At 39.8% G+C, this 19,804-nt stretch overlaps 3 non-coding genes across 3 annotated transcripts; all 3 read left to right on the forward strand.

Annotated features, from left to right (window-relative positions):
- The first annotated feature begins 2,509 nt into the window (after positions 1 to 2,509).
- Positions 2,510 to 2,617, forward strand: LOC130972666 (small nucleolar RNA R71). Its single transcript, XR_009083830.1, has one exon. It is a non-coding gene; the product is annotated as a small nucleolar RNA R71 (small nucleolar RNA).
- A 5,461-nt stretch (positions 2,618 to 8,078) lies between these two features.
- LOC130972254 (small nucleolar RNA R71) lies at positions 8,079 to 8,182 on the forward strand. Its single transcript, XR_009083445.1, has one exon. It is a non-coding gene; the product is annotated as a small nucleolar RNA R71 (small nucleolar RNA).
- A 9,337-nt stretch (positions 8,183 to 17,519) lies between these two features.
- LOC130970940 (small nucleolar RNA R71) lies at positions 17,520 to 17,626 on the forward strand. The gene has a single exon (XR_009082183.1). It is a non-coding gene; the product is annotated as a small nucleolar RNA R71 (small nucleolar RNA).
- Positions 17,627 to 19,804: the final 2,178 nt, after the last annotated feature.

The following is a 19,804-nucleotide window of genomic DNA, read 5'->3' on the forward strand; positions in this document are numbered from 1 at the left end:
TTCACAGATATCTATGAGGACTTGGTCCAACCTTTTGATCAAAGTTGACCCTTCTTCATGGCCACAACTTCATAGAAGTGGTCTTGATGCACCCTTGAGATGAATCTCTCCATCTCTCATGACTCGGAGGTAGAAGCTTTTGTCTTCCTTTTCCTCTTTCTAGAGGTTTCTCCGGCCTTGGATGCCATAAATGGTTATGGAAAAACAAAAAGCAATGCTTTTACCACACCAAACTTAAAAGGTTTGCTCGTCCTCGAGCAAAAGAAGAAAGAAGAGAGTAGAAGAAGAAGAAATGAGGAAGAAGGGAATGGCTTTTGTGTTCGGCCAAAGAGGGGGAGAAGTGGTGGGGTTGGTGGGGATCCTGTGGGGTCCACAGATCCTGTGGTGTCAAGGAAAAGTCGTCCCTGCACCAAATGGCATGCAAAAATGCGTTTTGGGCCAATTCTGGCGTTAAACGTCGGGCTGGTGCCCATTTCTGGCGTTTAACGCCAGGTTCTTGCCCTTTCCTGGCGTTTAACGCCAGTCTGGTGCCCCTTTCTGGCGTTAAACGCCCAGAATGGTGCCAGACTGGGCGTTAAACGCCCATCTGCTAGCCTTACTGGCGTTTAAATGCCAGTAAGTTCTTCCTCCAGGGTGTGCTGTTTTTCTTCCTGTTTTTCATTCTGTTTTTGCTTTTTCAATTGATTTTGTGACTTCTCATGATCATCAACCTACAAAAAACATAAAATAACAAAAGAAAATAGATAAAATATAACATTGGGTTGCCTCCCAACAAGCGCTTCTTTAATGTCAGTAGCTTGACAGAGGGCTCTCATGGAGCCTCACATTTTCTCAGAGCAATGCTGGAACCTCCCAACACCAAACTTAGAGTTTGAATGTGGGGGTTCAACACCAAACTTAGAGTTTGGTTGTGGCCTCCCAACACCAAACCTAAAGTTTGACTGTGGGGGCTCTTTTTGACTCTGATTTGAGAGAAGCTCTTCATGCTTCCTCTCCATGGTGACAGAGGGATATCTTTGAGCCTTAAACACAAAGGATTCTTCATTCACTTGAATGATCAGTTCGCCTCTATCAACATCAATCACAGCCTTTGCTGTGGCTAGGAAGGGTCTGCCAAGGATGATGGTTTCATCCATGCACTTCCCAGTCTCTAGGACTATGAAATCAGTAGGGATGTAGTGGTCTTCAATCTTCACCAAAACATCCTCTACAAGTCCATGAGCTTGTTTTCTTGAGTTATCTGCCATCTCTAATGAGATTTTTGCAGCTTGCACCTCAAAGATCCCTAGTTTCTCCATTACAGAGAGAGGCATGAGGTTTACACTTGACCCTAAGTCACACAGAGCCTTCTTGAAGGTCATGGTGCCTATGGTACAAGGTATTGAAAACTTCCCAGGATCTTGTCTCTTTTGAGGTAATTTCTGCCTAGACAAGTCATCCAGTTCTTTGGTGAGCAAAGGGGGTTCATTCTCCCAAGTCTCATTTCCAAATATCTTGTCATTTAGCTTCATGATTGCTCCAAGGTATTTAGCAACTTGCTCTTCAGTGACATACTCATCCTCTTCAGAGGAAGAATACTCATCAGAGCTCATGAATTGCAGAAGTAAGTCCAATGGAATCTCTATGGTCTCATTTTGAGCCTCAGATTCCCATGGTTCCTCATTAGGGAACTTATTGGAGGTCAGTGCACGCCCACTGAGGTCTTCCTCAGTGGCGTTCACTTCCTCTCCTTCCTCTCCAAATTCGGCCATGTTGATGGCCTTGCACTCTCATTTTGGATTTTCTTCTGTGTTGCTTGGAAGAGTACTAGGAGGGAGTTCAGTAATTTTCTTGCTCAGCTGTCCCACTTGTGCCTCCAAATTCCTGATGGAGGACCTTGTTTCAGTCATGAAACTTTGAGTGGTGTTGATTAGATCAGAGACCATAGGTGCTAAGTCAGAGGGGTTCTGCTTAGAATTCTCTGTCTGTTGCTGAGAAGATGATGGAAAAGGCTTGCCATTGCTAAACCTGTTTCTTCCACCATTATTGTTGTTGAAACCTTGTTGAGGTCTCTGTTAATCCTTCCATGAGAAATTTGGGTGATTTCTCCATGAAGAATTATAGGTGTTTCCATAGGGTTCTCCTAAGTAATTCACCTCTTCCATTGAAGGGTTCTCAGGATCATAGGCTTCTTCCTCAGATGAAGCTTCCTTAGTACTGCTTGGTGCATTTGCATTCCAGACAGACTTTGAGAAATCAAATTGACTTGTTGAGTCAATATCTTGTTCTGAGCCAAAATGGCATTCAGAGTATCAATCTCAAGAACTCCTTTCTTCTGATTGGTCCCATTGTTCACAGGATTCCTTTCAGAAGTGTACATGAATTGGTTATTTGCAACCCTTTCAATTAGCTCTTGAGCTTCTGTAGGCGTCTTCTTCAAATGAAGAGATCCTCCAGCAGAGCTATCCAAAGACATCTTGGATAGTTCAGAGAGACCATCATAGAAAATACCTATGATGCTCCATTCAGAAAGCATGTCAGAAGGACATTTTCTGATCAATTGTTTGTATCTTTCCCAAGCTTCATAGAGGGATTCTCCATCCTTCTGTCTGAAGGTTTGGACTTCCACTCTAAGCTTACTCAATTTTTGAGGTGGAAAGAACTTTGCCAAAAAGGCATTGACTAGCTTTTCCCATGAGTCCAGGCTTTCTTTAGGTTGTGAGTCCAACCATGTCCTAGCTCTGTCTCTTACAGCAAAAGGGAATAGCATAAGTCTGTAGACCTCAGGGTCTACCCCATTAGTCTTGACAGTGTCACAGATTTGCAAGAATTCAGCTAAAAACTGATGAGGATCTTCCAATGGAAGTCCATGAAACTTGCAATTCTGTTGCATTAGAGAAACTAATTGAGGCTTAAGCTCAAAGTTGTTTGCTCCAATGGCAGGGATAGAGATGCTTCTCCCATAGAAGTCGGGAGTAGGTGCAGTAAAGTCACCCAGCACCTTCCTTGCATTGTTTGCATTGTTGTTGTTTTCGGCTGCCATGTCTTCTTCTTCTTTGAAGAATTCGGTCAGGTCCTCAATAAAGAGTTGTGCCTTAGCTTCTCTTAGCTTTCGCTTCAAGGTCCTTTCAGGTTCAGGGTCAGCTTCAACAAGAATGCCTTTGTCTTTGTTCCTGCTCATATGAAAGAGAAGAGAACAAGAAAATATGGAATCCTCTATGTCACAGTATAGAGATTCCTTGAGGTGTCAGAGGAAGAAAAATGGAAGACAGAGGTAGAAAATTCGAACTTATCAAAGAAGATGGAGTTCGAATTTTGCATTAAGGAATAGTGTTAGTCCATAAATAGAAGGATGTGAGAAGAAGGGAAGTAATTTTCGAAAATTAAGTAAAAGATTTTGAAAACATTTTGAAAAACACTTAATTGATTTTCGAAAATAAGAGTGGAAAAGAAATCAAGTGATTTTTGAAAAAGATTTTGAAATTAGAAATAAAAAAGATTTGATTGAAAATTATTTTGAAAAAGATGTGATTTAAAAAGATTTGATTGAAAAGTTATGGTTTTAAAAAGATATGATTGAAAAGATATGATTTGAAAAATAATTTTAAAAAGATATGATTTTAAAAATTAATGACTTGCCTAACAAGAAAAGATATGATTCAAACATTAAACCTTTCTCAACAGAAAAGGCAATATACTTGAGATGTTCAATCAAATCATTAATTGTTAGTAAGTATCTTTGAAAATGGAAAGAAATTGATTTTGAAAACATTTGATTGAAAAGATTTGATTTGAAAAGGATTTGATTTTGAAAAACTTTGAAAACTTGAAAAAAAATTGATTTGAAAACAAAATCCTCCCCTTTGTGCCATCCTGGCGTTAAACGCCCAGAATGGTGCACATTCTGGCGTTTAACGCCCAAACTACTACCCTTTTGGGCGTTAAACGCCCAGCCAGGCACCCTGGCTGGCGTTTAAACGCCAGTCTGTCTTCTTCACTGGGCATTTTTGAATGCCCAGCTTTTTCTGTGTGATTCCTCTGCAGTATGTTTTGAATCTTCAATTCTCTGTATTATTGACTTGAAAAGACACAAAATAAAAATATTTTTGGATTTTTAATAATAAGGAATAATCAAAATGCAACTAAAATCAAATAATAATGCATGCAAGACACCAAACTTAGCAGTTTGTATACCATTGACACTAACAAAATGGGAATGCATATAACAAAACACTCAAGTGAATAGAATTCAAAGATCAAAACAAGGAAATCATCAAGAACAACTTGAAGATCAATGAGGACACATGCATGAATGCAATAAGAACAGAAACATGCAATTGATACTAAACTTAAGATGAGACTCTAGACTCAAACAAGACATATTTTTGGATTTTATGATTTTGTAATTTTTTTTTGTGCTTTTTTCGAAAATTAAGTGAAAAGGAAAATAAAGGTATCAAAATTCTTAATGAGAATTCCAGGAATCATGCAATGTTAGTCTAAAGCTTTAGTCTAAAGGAATTAGACATGGCCGGCCAAGCTTCAGCAGGACATTGCATTCAAGAGCTAAATTGATGAGAATCAATCAGCTTTGGTGATGATAAGAACATCACCTTTGAAACACTAGAATTCATTCTTAAGAACTCTGAAGAAAAATACCTAATCTAAGCAACAAGATGAACCGTCAGTTGTCCATACTCGAACAATCCCCGGCAACGGCGCCAAAAACTTGGTGCGCGAAATTGTGAACAATACTTTTTCACAACTCTCATAATCCCCGGTCATGAACTCCAAAAACTTGGTAGCTCAATTCCATGGCATTACACAACTTCGCACAACTAACCAGCAAGTGCACTGGGTCGTCCAAGTAATAAACCTTACGCGAGTAAGGGTCGATCCCACGGAGATTGTTGGTATGAAGCAAGCTATGGTCACCTTGTAAATCTTAGTCAGGCAGACTCAAATGGGTATAGTGATATACGAATAAAGCATAAAGATAAAGATAGAGGTACTTATGTAATTCATTGGTAGGAACTTCAGATAAGCGTATGAAGATACCTTCCCTTCCGTCTCTCTGCTTTCCTACTGTCTTCATCCAATCCTTCTTACTCCTTTCCATGGCAAGCTTGTGTAGGGTTTCACCGTTGTCAATGGCTACCTCCCATCCTCTCAGTGAAAACGATTGCAAATGCTCTGTCACAGCACGCGGAATTCAGCTGTCGGTTCTCGGTCAGGCCGGAATAGAATCCATCGATTCTTTTGCGTCTGTCACTAACGCCCCACCTGCTAGGAGTTTGAAGCACGTCACAGTCATTCAATCATTGAATCCTACTCGGAATACCACAGACAAGGTTTAGACCTTCCGGATTCTCTTGAATGCCGCCATCTGTTCTCGCCTATACCACGAAGACTCTGATCTCACGGAATGGCTGGCTCGTTTGTCAGGCGAGCACTCGGTTGTCAGGCGATCAACCATGCATCGTGTATCAGGAATCCAAGAGATAAACACTAGAGCCTTGCTTGCTTGTTGAACAAGAGTGGTTGTCAGTCATCTTGTTCATAGGTGAGAATGATGATGAGTGTCACGGATCATCACATTCATCAAGTTGAAGAGCAAGTGATATCTTGGACAAAGAACAAGCGGAATTGAATAGAAGAACAATAGTAATTGCATTAATACTCGAGGTACAGCAGAGCTCCACACCTTAATCTATGGTGTGTAGAAACTCCACCGTTGAAAATACATAAGAACAAGAGTGATCATTGGTTTCGGCCCCAGAGAGGGAACCAGAAGAACCAAGATGATAATACAATAGTAAAAGGTCCTATATATAGAGAACTAGTAGCCTAGGGTGTACAGAGATGAGTAAATGACATAAAAATCCACTTCCGGGCCCACTTGGTGTGTGCTTGGGCTGATCAATGAAGCAATTTCGTGTAGAGACTCTTCTTGGAGTTAAACGCCAGCTTTTATGCCAGTTTGGGCATTTAACTCCCATTTAGGTTCCAGTTCCGGCGTTTAACGCTGGAATTTCTGAGGGTGACTTTGAATGCCGGTTTGGGCCATCAAATCTTGGGCAAAGTATGGACTATCATATATTGCTGGAAAAGCCCAGGATGTCTACTTTCCAACGCCGTTGAGAGCGCGCCAATTGGGCTTCTGTAGCTCCAGAAAATCCACTTCGAGTGCAGGGAGGTCAGAATCCAACAGCATCTGCAGTCCTTTTCAGTCTCTGGATCAGATTTTTGCTCAGGTCCCACAATTTCAGCCAGAAAATACCTGAAATCACAGAAAAACACACAAACTCATAGTAAAGTCCAGAAAAGTGAATTTTAACTAAAAATTAATAAAAATATACTAAAAACTAACTAGATCATACTAAAAACATACTAAAAACAATGCCAAAAAGGGTACAAATTATCCGCTCATCACCTCCCAACACCAAACTTAGAGTTTGAATGTGGGGGTTCAACTCCAAACTTAGAATTTGGTTGTGGCCTCCCAACGCCCAAACTTAGAGTTTGACTGTGGGGACTCTGTTTGACTCTGTTTTGAGAGAAGCTCTTCATGCTTCCTCTCCATGGTTACAGAGGGATATTCTTGGGCCTTAAACACAAAGGATTCTTCATTCACTTGAATGATCAATTCCCCTCTGTCGACATCAATCACAGCCTTTGCTGTGGCTAGGAAGGGTCTGCCAAGGATGATGGATTCATCCATGCACTTCCCAGTCTCTAGGACTATGAAATCAGTAGAGATGTAATGGTCTTCAATCTTTACCAGAACATCCTCTACAAGTCCATAAGCTTGTTTTCTTGAATTGTCTGCCATCTCTAGTGAGATTCTTGCAGCTTGTACCTCAAAGATCCCTAGCTTCTCTATTACAGAGAGAGGCATGAGGTTTATACTTGACCCTAGGTCACACAGAGCCTTCTCGAAGGTCATGGTGCCTAATGTACAAGGTATTGAGAACTTCCCAGGGTCCTATCTCTTTTGAGGTAATCTCTGCCTAGTCAAGTCATCCAGTTCTTTGGTGAGCAAAGGGGGTTCATCCTCCCAAGTCTCATTACCAAATAACTTGTCATTTAGCTTCATGATTGCTCCAAGGTACTTGGCAACTTGCTCTTCAGTGACATTTTCATCCTCTTCAGAGGAAGAATACTCATCAGAGCTCATGAATGGCAGAAGTAAATCCAATGGAATCTCTATGGTCTCAGTGTGAGCCTCAGATTCCCATGGTTCCTCATTAGGGAACTCATTGGAGGCCAGTGGACGTCCAATGAGGTCTTCCTCAGTGGCGATCACTGCCTCTTCCTCCTCTCCAAATTCGGCCATGTTGATGGCCTTACACTCTCATTTTGGATTCTCTTCTGTATTGCTTGGAAGAGTACTAGGAGGGAGTTCAGTAACTTTCTTACTCAGCTGACCCACTTGTGCCTCCAAGTTTCTAATGGAGGACCTTGTTTTAGTCATGAAACTTTGAGTGGTTTTGATCAGATCAGAGACCATGGTTGCTAAGTCAGAGTGGCTCTGCTTAGAATTCTCTGTCTATTGCTGAGAAGATGATGGAAAAGGCTTGCCATTGCTAAACCTATTTCTTCCACCATTATTGTTGTTGAAACCTTGTTGAGGTCTCTGTTGATCCTTCCATGAGAGATTTGGATGATTTCTCCATGAAGGATTATAGGTGTTTCCATAGGGTTCTCCCATGTAATTCACCTCTTCCATTAATGGGTTCTCAGGATCATAAGCTTCTTCTTCAGATGAAGCGTCCTTAGTACTGCCTGGTGCTGTTTGCATTCCAGACAGACTTTGAGAAATCATATTGACTTGCTGAGTCAATATTTTGTTTTGAGCCAATATGGCATTCAGAGTATCAATCTCAAAAACTCCTTTCTTCTGATTCGTCCCATTGTTTATAGGATTCCTTTCAGAAGTGTACATGAATTGGTTATTTGCAACCATTTTATTGAGTTCTTGAGCTTTTGCAGGCGTCTTCTTCAGATGAAGAGATCCTCCAGCAGAGCTATCCAATGACATCTTGGACAGTTCAGACAGACCATCATAGAAGATACCTATGATGCTCCATTCAGAGAGCATGTCAGAAGGACACTTTCTGATCAATTGTTTGTATCTTTCCCAAGCTTCATAGAGGGATTCACCTTCTTTCTGTCTGAAGGTTTGGACTTCCACTCTAAGCTTACTCAATTTTTGAGGTGGAAAACTTTGCCAAGAAGGCATTGACTAGCTTTTCCCAAGAGTTCAGGCTTTCTTTAGGTTGTGAGTCCAACCATATCCTAGCTCTATCTCTTACAGCAAAAGGGAATAGCATAAGTCTGTAGACCTCAGGGTCAACCCCATTGGTCTTGACAGTGTCACAGATTTGCAAAAATTCAGCTAAAAACTGATGAGGATCTTCCAATGGAAGTCCATGGAACTTGCAATTCTATTGCATTAGAGAAACTAATTGAGGCTTAAGCTCAAAGTTGTTTGCTCCAATGGCAGGGATAGAGATGCTTCTCCCATAGAAGTCGAGAGTAGGTGCAGTGAAGTCACCCAACACCTTCCTTGCATTGTTGGCATTGTTGTTGTATTTGGCTGCCATGTCTTCTTCTTGTTTGAAGATTTCTGTTAGGTCCTCTACAGAGAGTAGTGCTTTAGCTTCTCTTAGCTTTCGCTTCAAGGTCCTTTCAGGTTTAGGGTCAGCCTCAACAAGAATGCTTTTGTCTTTGCTCCTGCTCATATGAAAGAGAAGAGAAAGAAAATATGGAATCCTCTATGTCACAGTATAGAGATTCCTTGAGATGTCAGAGGAAAAAAAGAATAGAAGAAGGGGGTAGAAGAATTCGAACTTATCAAGAGAGATAGAGTTCGAATTGTTGATAGTGGAGGAGTGTTAGTCTTTAAATAGAAGGATGTGAAAAGAGGAGAAGAATTTTTGAAATTAAAGTAGAAGATTTTAAAATAATTAAAAGAAATTTTGAAAATTTGATTGATGATTTTCGAAAATTAAAGTTGGAAAAGAAGTAAAGTGATTTTTGAAAAAGATTTTTGAAAGTAGAAATCAAAAAGATATGATTGAAAACTATTTTAAAAAAGATGTGATTAATAAGATATGATTGAAAAGTTATGGTTTTAAAAAGATATGATTGAAAAGATATGATTGAAAAACAATTTAAAAAGATTTGATTTTTAAAATTAATGTCTTGGCTAACAAGAAATTTTAAAAGATATGATTCAGACATTGAACCTTTCTCAACAGAAAAGGCAACATACTTGAAATGTTGAATCAAATCATTAATTGTTAGCAAGTATTTTTTTGAAAAATGGAAAGAAATTGATTTTGAAAATATATGATTGAAAAAGGTATGATTTGAAAAAGATTTGATTTTGAAAAATTATGAAAACTTGAAAAAGATTTGAATTAAAAACAAAATCTTCCCTCTTTTGCCATCCTGGTGTTAAACGCCCAGAATGGTATCCATTCTGGCGTTTAACGCCCAAAATGCTACCCTTTTGGGCGTTGAACACCCAGCCAGGTACCTTGGCTGACGTTTAAATGCCAGTTTTCCTTCTTCACTGGGCGTTTTGAACGCCCAGCTTTTTCTGTGTAATTCCTCTGCTGCATGTTCTAAATCTTCAATTCTTTGTATTATTGACTTGAAAAGACACAAATTAAAATTTTTTTGAATTTTTAATGATGAGGAATAATCAAAATGAAACTAAGATTAAATAAACAATGCATGCAAGACATCAAACTTAGAAGTTTGTATACTATTGACACTAACAAATTGAGAATGCATATGAGAAACAACAAAACACTCAAGACAAGAGAATTTAAAGATCAGAACAAGGAAATCATCAAGAACAACTTGAAGATCAATGAAGAACACAATGCATGCAATTTTTTGAAAATTAGATGAATGCAATTGACACCAAACTTAAAATTAGACACCAGACTCAAACAAGAAACATAAAACACATTTTTTTTGTGATTTTAAGATTTTATAAATTTTTTTTGTATTTTTGGAAAATTATATGGAAAAGAAAATAAGGATATCAAAATTCTTAATGAGAATTCCAGGAATCATGCAATGTTAGTCTAAACCTGCAGTCTAAAAGGATTAGACATGGCTAGCCAAGCTTCATCAGGACATTACATTCAAGAGCTATATTGATGAGAATCAATCAGCTTTGGTGATGATGAAAGGATCATCTGAAACTCTAGAATTCATTCTTAAGAACTCTGAAGAACAAATAAAATAAAATTACCTAATCTAAGCAAAAAGATGAACCGTCAGTTGTCCAAACTCGAACAATCCCTGGCAACGGCGCCAAAAACTTGGTGCACGAAATTGTGATCATCAATGGCGCCATCAACATGGTATGCTCAATTGCAATCTCAACTCTTTATCACAACTAACCAGCAAGTGCACTTGGTCGTCCAAGTAATAAACCTTACGCGAATAAGGGTCGATCCCACGGAGATTGTTGGTATGAAGCAAGCTATGGTCATCTTGTAAATCTCAGTCAGGCGGATTCAAATGGTTATGGAGGATTAATGATTAAAAGATAAATAAAACATAAAATAAAGATAGAGATACTTATGTAATTCATTGGTGAGAATTTCAGATAAGCGTATGGAGATGCTTTGTCCCTTCCGTCTCTCTGCTTTCCTACTGTCTTCATCCAATCCTTCTTACTCCTTTCCATGGCAAGCTATATGTTGGGCATCACCGTTGTCAATGGCTACAGTCCTGTCCTCTCAGTGAAAATGTTCAACGCGCTCTGTCACAGCACGGCTATTCATCTGTCGGTTCTCGATCATGTCGGAATAGAATCTAGTGATTCTTTTGCGTCTATTACTAACGCCCCACAATCGTGAGTTTGAAGCTCGTCACAGTCATTCAATCCCTGAATCCTACTCAGAATACCACAGACAAGGTTTAGACCTTCCGGATTCTCAAGAATGCCACCATCAATTCTAGCTTATACCACGAAGATTCTGATTAAGGAATCCAAGAGATAAACATTCAAGCCTTGTTTGCATGTAGAACGGAGGTGGTTGTCAGGCACGCGTTCATAAGTGAGAATGATGATGAGTGTCACATAATCATCACATTCATCATGTTCTTGGGTGCAAATGAATATCTTAGAACAAGAATAAGCTGAATTGAATAGAAGAACAATAGTAATTGCATTAATACTCGAGGTACAGCAGAGCTCCACACCTTAATCTATGGTGTGTAGAAACTCCACCGTTGAAAATACATAAGTGATAATGGTTATCATTGGCTTCGGCCCCAGAGAGAGAACCAGAAGAACCAAGATGAAAATACAATAGCAAAAGGTCTTATTTATAGAGAACTAGTAGCTTAGGGTTTACAAAAATGAGTAAATGACATAAAAATCCACTTCCGGGCCCACTTGGTGTGTGCTTGGGCTGAGCATTGAAGCTTCCATGTGTAGAGACTTTTCTTGGAGTTAAACGCCAGCTTTTGTGCCAGTTTGGGCGTTTAACTCCTACTTTTGTGCCAGTTCCGGCGTTTAACGCCGGGCAGTCTTGAGCTGATTTGGAATGCCGATTTGGGCCATCAAATCTCCAGCAAAGTATAGACTATTATATATTGCTGGAAAGCCCTGGATGTCTACTTTTTAACACAATTAAGAGTACGCCAATTCGGTATCTGTAGCTCCATAAAATTCACTTCGAATACAGGGAGGTCAGAATCCAACAGCATCTGCAGCCCTTTTCAGCCTCTGAATCAGATTTTTGCTCAGGTCTCTCAATTTCAGCCAGAAAATACCTGAAATCACAGAAAAACACACAAACTCATAGTAAAGTCCAGAAAAGTGAATTTTAAATAAAAACTAATAAAAATATAATAAAAACTAACTAAAACATACTAAAAACATACTAAAAACAATGCCAAAAAGTGTATAAATTATCCGCTCATCAATGCCTTGGCATCACAACACCAAACTTAAAGCTTGCTTGTCCCTAAGCAAGTACTGGAACATAGGAATAATGAATGAAAGAACAAGATGAACAATATAAAAGTAAAATTCCTGGTTTATGGGGTTTCATGCATAGCAACTTAGGTTCATTTCTTTACCGGGTTTCAGGCCTTTATCATGCCCTTGAACACTTGCTTACTTACATCCCTTGAGACTTCCTAGTTGTTGATCCTTCCTTCTTTTGTTTTCTCAAGATTTATTGCATTCTTCTTTTGGCTAAATGCTTTGTAAGAGGGCGACTCTTTATGATAAGCTTTCAGTCAACACTCCAGAACTAGTTGGTTCAAGGTGCTAGGTGTTAAGACACCCCTAAGGACTTACTCCCTCAAGTCTCTTTCCCTCATACATACACACCACAGGCACATGGTTTATTATTTTTCTTTCTTGAGACCTTGGTGTCCAGCACCTCTTTGGGTTACTAAGTGTTCTGTAGCAAGGGTCACTCTTGATAGTGGACTTTCAGCTGATAATCCCGGATTAGTTAATCCAAGTTACCAAGTGATGAGGCACCCCTAAGAGCTTATTCATCCAAGCATATCCCTTGCACATGAACACCACAGACACATGCCTCAATCTTAAAACCCTTGGTGCCTAGCATTGTTTCTTATTGTGTTTCTTTCCTTTTCACTTTTATTGCTCTTTCTCTTTTCTTACTAGGATCTTATTATTTAGTTAGTCTCATAGGATGTGTTTCAAGCATAGAATTCAGGATAGATAGTTGCCTTCTTTCCTTGTTGGTGAACCAACTTAGCTAACTAATCACCCTACCACAAACATTCAGGATTCACTTCGCAAAATAACTCCACTCTTATTCTTATCATAACATTTTCTTTTTGATTAACTTGAAGGATAGGCATACAAGTAAGCAAGATGAAAGCGAATACTAGGGACATTAAGCTCAATAACATGGACCTAAACAATGAAAACCTTAAATGCAGAATTGAAAATCCTAAGATACTCACGGAAGCATGTTCTATTTCATACATGATTTTGCTTATTTAAAGTTTGAAAGAGATAGAACTAAGAAGGAACTCCACCACCTTTCACTTATTGGAATGCTCATGTTCCTTTTTCTTGGGATCCTCCTTGATTGCTTGAGTCTCCATTCCCTTTGCGCTTCCCTATCAGCTTTTTTCAGAAACCAGCATCCTCCATCTTCTTCTATAATGCTTCCTTTTGCTGTTTCACCTTCCCCTCTTCTTGCTCTGTTAAGTCCTTGCGAACTACCTCATAACTTGGGATGGCAGGGTGCAAGTTATGCATATGCCCAGTCATATAGTTTAACTTGGCCTGAGTGTTTATGCTAAATTCTTCTCGATGCAATTGCCTTCCTTCATTGAGCACACTAAATTCGTTGAAGGCTTTTATCTGAGCTATCTGGCGTTGGTTGAGTTCTTGAAGGCGTTTGTCCTGGCTTTCTTGCCTTTCGGACACTTGATTGATGGCTTGGGTGAGCTAGGAGTAATGCTCCTGTTGCAACTCCATTTGCTATTTCTGCCACTCTCTTTGTTGATCCATCCAACTAGAGAGTAGTTTTTCTTGATGATCCATCCTTTGAGCTTGGACATGTAGTTGCTGTTCTTGTCCCTCCATATAGCTACTTTCCATATACTCAATGGCTTCCTTGATGTGAAACAGATTTATATTGGTTGGATCAAATTATCCTTCTTGTTGGTTTCCTGTTTATTGGGGTTCTTCTTGGTGGGACTCTTCTTGTGCAGTTCTTTTCCCTATCCGAGGTCTTCTTTGTTGTTGAGCAGGTGTCACATAGTTTATGCGTTGGAACATGACTAGCCTCCCAGGATTTACCCATTATGGATTGTTATCTTCGAACACCACCTTAGCTTTCATGCATAGTCTCAGGATGGTGCTGGGGTACCAAAGTCTAGCACCCGGATCATTCTTCTCGGCTGAATCTTGGATCCCTTCAGCTATAATTTTATGCAGATTGATGCTTCCACCATTTACTAGGAAATGTACCATGGTGGCTCGAGCAATATTGACCTTAGAATTTTTTGCGGCTGGAAGGATAGATCTCCTTACTAGCTCAAACCATCCCTTGGCTTCTAGGACAAGGTCTCCTCTCCTAATGAACCTTGGTCTCTTGTCCGAGTATCTTTCCCAATCAGACCCAATGACACACATATCATTCACAATTTCTTCAAGTTCATCTTCCTCGGGAGCATTACTTATTCTTACTTGATAGTTAAGCTCATCAAAATGTGGTGATTTCAGTTGAAGAGTCCTTGTTATAGCATTGGGGCTGAAGTCCACTTCCGTTCCTCTTACATAACTTTTGAAAGTGGAAGCCTTAGTGCTATCTTCTTTGACCGCATTTGCATAGAACTCTTTGATGAGGTTTGCATTTATCTTTGTCTCTGGGTTGGTGAGCTTTTGCTAGCCCCTCTGTGCAATCTTCTCCCTGATCTTAGGGCATTCATCCTCATTGAACTAGAATGTCAATTTTTGCAAGATTTTCTTATTTTTGATCCGTTCATATTGAAGCTCATGGAAGGCAGTCTTGAATCTCACGGCATCAGAAGGAGGCTGCTCCATGGGTTCCTTCCCTCTTCTCCTTTTAGAGCTGGATGAAGCCATGATGGTTGGTATGGTTGCGGCTCACAATACGTGACCAGGAGGGTGTGTATGGAACTTTTGGTGGAGGATGAAATGTGTGTATTCAAAAGAAGGGAAGGGAGATGAATGAGAACAAGAAGTGCGCGGAGAGGGTGCAAAATGAGGATCATTTATATAGAAGAGTGATGGGTGTTTGGAAGGTGTAGATTGCTAGTGTTGTTTTGTGATGGACGGTTGGGGCTTGACCTTAGATGAGCACAAAGATCACCTCTTTTATGAGGTTCTTGGTTCGGTCTCCAAGGCTATCCACTTTCCAATGTTGCATGGCAACACTTTCCAAGATACTCCCCTTGGAGACAAGTGTATAAGTTCCTTGGTATAGTGGCCGAATCTCCCTTCCTTGATTGTCCTATCAAGTACCATCGATGTCCTTTTTGATTTCCTATACAAGACAAAAAAAGAATGCAAACGGTTAATTGAGAATTTTGGTGGGAAGAATTAAGGTGTGAACTAGCTACTTGAAAAAAATATTTTTCTTTTGTTTTAAAATACTAAATGCTTTTTATGAATGTAAATCAATCAACCACTAAATTGTCCATGCATGCAACGTTGGTACACCAAACTTGTTTGTGATCATATGGTGCAACAAGATTCGGAAATAATCTCTCATCATGAAGTGTGTTCAAGCCCTCTTGGTGTGCCTTGAACACCAAACTTATCATGTACTATATACTGCATGTAAGGGGTCTTATATTGGTTGCCAAAATTGATTTAAAAATTCATGAAATTTGCTTTATTACTACTATTAGAGATTAAAGAGAGAGGGTATAGAACATGGGTTGCCTCCCATGAAGCGCTTCTTTAGCGTCATTAGCTTGACGTTTGGTCCTTGTCAAGGTGGTTGGTAGTGCTTAAAATCTTCCCCCCTTGCAGTGAATCTGTTTCCATTGGCCTTATTGACAAGTTCCACATGCTCTAAGGACAAGATTTTGTTGATGGTGTACATTGGAGGAAGCTGAGATGGAGTAGTGGGGAGGTGAGGTGGTATAGATGGAAAGTATGTAGAGACCACTTCATCTCCTAGAGAAAAATCTTCTGTAGGGATCTTCTTATTTTTCCATCCCCTTGGGACCTTTTTTTTGTCCCTTGATGTCAATTTGTTTCTTGTGGTTTCCTCTTTAAGAATGGTTTTGTTGCCTATCTCATATGACTCTGGTGGGTCTGGTTCCTTTTAGATTACACTTGGCTGTTGCTCCTTCTGATCACATTGGTTGTTAACCACAGGAGTTCTTAGGGTAGTGCTTGAGCTCCCTTGTTTGACTCTTCCTTCAGCTCTTTGTTAGCATGATCTGCTTCTTGTGAGAGTTTGAAAACATTGAAGGTGAGCTGCTCATCATGTATTCTCAATACTAGCTCTCCTCGCTCCACATCTAAAAGTGCTCTGGCTGTGGCTAAGAATGGCCTTCCCAGAATGATGGGGTGAATAGGATTCTCATCCATTTCCAGGATGACAAAGTCTGTGGGGAGGAAGTAGTTCCCAACCTTCACTAACACATTTTCAACCACTCCTATTGCCTATTTTTTAGTTTTGTCAGCTAATTTGATGATTACATCTGTGGGTGTTAGCTCATTGATTTGAAGCTTTTTCATTGATTTGATGATACTTGCTCCCAAGTCACAGAGTCCCTTATCAATCATTGTTTCTCCTATAGCACAGGGAATGTGGAAACTCCCTGGATCCTTCTTCTTTGTGGGTGGCTCTGTTTGAATGAGAGCACTGCAATCCCTGTTCATCTTTATTGTTTGTCCACCCTTCAATGAACTCTTTCTGGCTAGTAGCTCCTTTATATACTTGATGTAGGAAGGCATTTGCTGGAGGGCCTTAATGAATGGTATATTTACATCAAGAGATGCAAACATGTTGAGGAACCTTGAATACATTCTCCCTGCTACACCACCCTTAAGCCTTTGGGAGAAGGGTGCATATGGGTTCAGTATCTCCCTCTCCTTCAGCTCTTCCTTGAGTGTGAGTTGAGGTACAGAGTTTCTTTCTTCATGATTTTCCTTTGGACTATCTTGGAGGTGTTCTACTTCCTCTATACTCCTCTCATCACTTGTGGTGATCATCTTACATTCTTCCCATCTTACTTTCTTTGTTTCTCCTCTTGGGTTCTTCTCTGTGTCACTTGGAAAACCATCAGTCGGTTTGGGAATTTTTTGAGCTAGATACCCTACTTGAGACTCCAGTCTCTTGATGTTTTCCCCTTGGTTTTTGATATTGGCTCGCACTTCTTCCTTAAACACCTTATTGTCTTGGATTTCTCTATATATGTCTTCAAGTAGAGTCTCAATTTTTGAAAGTCTATCCTCGGTTAGTGATGGTGGGTTGGGATTAGGTGGTTGTTGATAGGACCTCTGTGAGGGATGTTGGTGAGTTGCATTGTTGTTGGGGTTGTGGTTGTGGCGTCTCTGGTCTTGGCCTTGGTCTTGTTGATTTCCCCACCCAAAGTTAGGGTGATTTCTCCATCCAGAGTTGTAAGTTTTGGAGTATGGATCATGGATTTGTCTAGGTGAGTTTCCAACATGGTTGGCTTGTTCCCAGTCACCTTCTTCTCCTATATTCACTCCTTCTTGAGCTGGTGATGAAGTGATGACTGCTGCAACTTGGTTTTCCTCCACCTTCTTGGTAAGATCTGCTAGCTGCTTGGTGATCATCTTATTTTGAGCTAGCAATGCATCCATGTGGTTCAGCTCCATTACTCCTCGAGTATTGCTTCTTTTAGAGGCATAGAATTAGTCATTCTCAGCTACTGTTTCAATGACATCTATGGCTTCTTCAATGGTTTTCTTCTTGTTTAGAGAGCCCCTTGATGAATGGTCTTTAGCCTTCTTTGACTCATAAGAAAGACCTTTATAGAAAATGTGAAGTTGAACCCATTCATTGAACATATCTGGTGGGCATCTTCTTGTTAAGTCCTTGAACCTCTCCCATGCCTCATAGAGAGTCTCACCATCTTGTTGCCTAAAGGTTTGCACCTCAGCTCTCAGCCTGTTAATTCTTTGAGGAGGGTAGAATCTTGCCAAAAACTTATTCACTACATCTTCCCAATTTGTCCAGCTCTCCTTTGGAAAGGATTCAAGCCACTTAGATGCTTTGTCCCTGAGTGAAAAAAGGAACAAAAGTAGCCTATAGACATCCGGGTGGACTCCATTAGACTTCACAGTGTCACAAATTCTTAGGAAGGTAGTTAGATGTTGATTGGGGTCTTCTTGAGCACTTCCTCCAAATGAGCAATTGTTCTGAATAAGGGTGATTAGCTGGGATTTTAATTCAAAGTTGTTGGCATGTATGGTGGGCTTTTGGATGCTACTTCCACAGTTTCCTGGATTTGGATTGATGTAGGAGCCTAGAACTCTCCTTTCTTGCCCAGTATGGTTTGCAGGGCCTTCTCTAGCATGGTTGTGAGCTTCTCCTTTATGATTGCTTTCCAAGTTCTCCTCCATGTTGGTTTCAAAATACTATTCCTCTTCCTCAGCACCAACAACTTCTTTCCCTCTTGCTTCCCTCCTTAGTCTCCGGAGGGTTCTTTCAGGTTCTGAATCGAAGGAAGTTGAAGCTCCCCCTCTTCTCCCTGTCATACAACTAACAAAACACACAGCAAGAGATAAAATGAAGAGGTTATTCTTGTTAGAGTGATTGTTAGTGTGAGTGGTGCAAATTATCAAACAGTTAGTGGGTTAGTGAGTAGAATTGTAAATAATAATAAAGAAAGAAAGAAAACAAAGGGGGTATAGGGGGTGAGGAAGAAACGAAACAAACTGAAGGTAAACAACTGAATAAAGTAAACAAACAAAAGAAAAATGCTCAATCTAGTGAACTTCTAACTTAATCATTGTTGATACAAAATCAATCCCGGCAACGGCGCCATAAACTTGATGCATGAAAACTTGTCTCTCAACAAATTTTCCTTCGGTAAGTATACCGAATTATCGTCAAGTAAAAACTCACAATAGAGTGAGGTCGAATCGCACAGGGATTGATTGGTAAAGCAAATTTAGTTGGAAGAGTATGCTAGTTGAGCTAAACAGATTGTAGTTTGAGAATTGCAGAAAATTAAATGGCGGGAAAGTAAATAGCAGAAAATAAAGTGCAGAATCTTAGATGGGGATTTGGGGAAATGAGCATGTAAATAAATGGTAGAAAGTAAAGAGAATGGGTAAGATCAGAAATAGGGAATTCATTGGGCTCAGGAAATGTTGTATTCTCCGGATCAAATTCATTTTCATCTCTTCCTCAATCAAAGCATCTATTGATCTCCTTGGCAATCATAAGTGATTGGATTCCAATTCCTTGGCAACCCAATCTCTCTAAGCTTGAACAATTGCCCAATTCCTTGATTTAATTGCTCATGGGAAGAGATGAAGTGTGGTCACTGATTATACCACATGTATTTCCAAATCAAAGTGTTGGGAGGATTACATGTCACTATATCCGCCTAGACCCCAATTTGGTCCAACATGAGAAAGCATTTCTAGCATGATCTCCTCATCCCTTTTCCAAGGCTCAGAGGAGATCCAATTATGGAGAGTTTCTTTTCCAAGACAACTAACCAATTGAATTAAGATAGAAAGCTTTCTAATAAATCAAAAGAGAAGAAAGAAGAAGAGAATGAAAACTATAATTGATCCATCAAATTACAACAGAGCTCCCTAACCCAATGAAAGGGGTTTAGTTGTTCATAGCTCTAGAAATGAAAAATGGCAGAAAAGAATACATCCATAGCTAAAAGTGCAGAAAAGTAAATATACAGAGGGTAGTTCTCCAAAGTGCCAAGCTTCTCTATAGTTCAAAACTACTCCTATATATATACTACTTTTCTTGATCTTCTAGTGAGTTCTTCAAGTCTTGGATGTGGGCCTTAGATCTTGAGTTGAAGCAGTTACAATCTTTAGTGGGCTCAGCTTACAGAAAAGTATGAATTAGGCATGGGCGTTAGTGAAGTTAACGTTAAGTGACATTGTGGGTTCGAGAACGTTAGTGGCAATCACCTTTTTCACTAACATTCCAACCCCATATAACCCACGTTAACTCCAACGTTAGTGGCACTAACGTGACCACTAACGTTGCCTTATAAACCTTCGCAAGCGTTATTGGGACTCACCTTTCCCAATAACGTTGCCTTGTGCCCCTTGTCCCTATGTTAGAGTTCACATTAGTGTAACTAACGT

This window comes from Arachis stenosperma, chromosome 3 (genome assembly GCF_014773155.1).
Source record: "Arachis stenosperma cultivar V10309 chromosome 3, arast.V10309.gnm1.PFL2, whole genome shotgun sequence".
NCBI lineage: Eukaryota > Viridiplantae > Streptophyta > Magnoliopsida > Fabales > Fabaceae > Arachis > Arachis stenosperma.